This window comes from Lynx canadensis, chromosome X (assembly GCF_007474595.2).
Source record: "Lynx canadensis isolate LIC74 chromosome X, mLynCan4.pri.v2, whole genome shotgun sequence".
Taxonomy (NCBI): Eukaryota; Metazoa; Chordata; class Mammalia; order Carnivora; family Felidae; genus Lynx; species Lynx canadensis.
The window spans coordinates 100,841,340-100,842,655 of record NC_044321.2 but is presented as its reverse complement, the minus strand read 5'-3'; the positions used below and the strand labels follow the sequence as shown (position 1 = coordinate 100,842,655).

The following is a 1,316-nucleotide window of genomic DNA, read 5'->3' as shown; positions in this document are numbered from 1 at the left end:
TTTTTTACGCAGAACTGAGAATAAAAGAGTTCCTGACATTTCTAGAAGATACATGAAAATTGTGTAAGTGTGCCATTGATTAAGAAGTTTACAGAGCTGAACTGGTCTTTAAAAAATGTCTGATCTACAATTATGAAAGTAAATTATATAAGCCAATCTATGACTATAGAGTATCTAAGCCACACTCAATTAAATGCTCAGCAAAGCACAGAAACATCTGTTCAGCACATGTTTAATTCACTAGTAGTGGCTGCCTGCCACCGGAGGCATCTCCTCTGCATCTGTGCAGGAAGTGGAAACCAGCGGTGAAGCAAAGCGGTGTGAGGTCCGCTGGGTCAGCTGCGTCTGCAGTTCTGGGTCTCTCCTTGCTGCTAGATCCGCGGCTCGACACCTCCAGCGCCATGCCCAGGAAGGGCTGCTTCCTGATCCACTGCACCCTGCAGTACCTGAGCCAGGTAGCATAGTGTTCAAAGTCAGTGAAGGTCATGACTGTGAACTACAAGACGCATGGGGAGCTGGGCGAGGAGGCCAGGAAATTTGTGTTTTTCAACATACCTCAAATCCAGTACAAAAACCCTTGAGTGCAGATCATGGTGTTTAAGAACATGAGACTGTCCCCCTTCCTGCAGTTCTATCTGGATTCCGGGTAGCAGGTCCTCGCGGATGTGAAGACCAAGGGTAATAAGGATATCATGGAGCATATCAAAAAATATTGGGGAAGAACAAAGAAACCCTTGATAAAGAGGAACAGAAAAAGCAGCTTTCTCACCCGACTCACTTTGGCCCCTGAAAGTACTGCCTGGGGGCCTACATCTGTGAGGTGGAAGGGCAGGTCCCCTTCCTGGACCTGGTGCCCCTACATAAGGAGATGACAGAGAAATACAAAACAACACTGAAAGCCAGAGCCCAGGTCTCAGAATACACTCAGGGAAGTCCCTGGTTCTGTCCCTGGAGGAACACTGAAAATGTCTTTGCCATAAGAGGGCCCCCTTCATACACTTGTGTGAAAGGACATGGGAGGGTGGGTGGAGTATCTGCAGTGGAGCAAGTAGATGAATATCCTATCCATCAGGTCAATAAAATGCCTCCTGATCTCAAATAAAAAAAAAAAAAGGAAAGAAAGAAAAGAAAAAAAGAAAATAAGTATTACATCATATTGGTTTCAGTATTTATTAAAATTTTTATTTCTTTCTTATCTAACTTAAATACTTAGGAGACAAAAATCAAATCAGTTGAAACCAATACTAAGGTTGTAAGACATGTTATTTTTAAAAAGTCTGTTATTTAATCTACTTATGTGAGTGAATCAGAATTTT

General features: G+C 42.9%; 1 pseudogene; it reads left to right on the top strand.

Annotated features, from left to right (window-relative positions):
• Positions 1-401: 401 nt before the first annotated feature.
• LOC115506884 lies at positions 402-1,102 on the top strand (annotated as a pseudogene).
• The last annotated feature ends 214 nt before the right edge of the window (positions 1,103-1,316 follow it).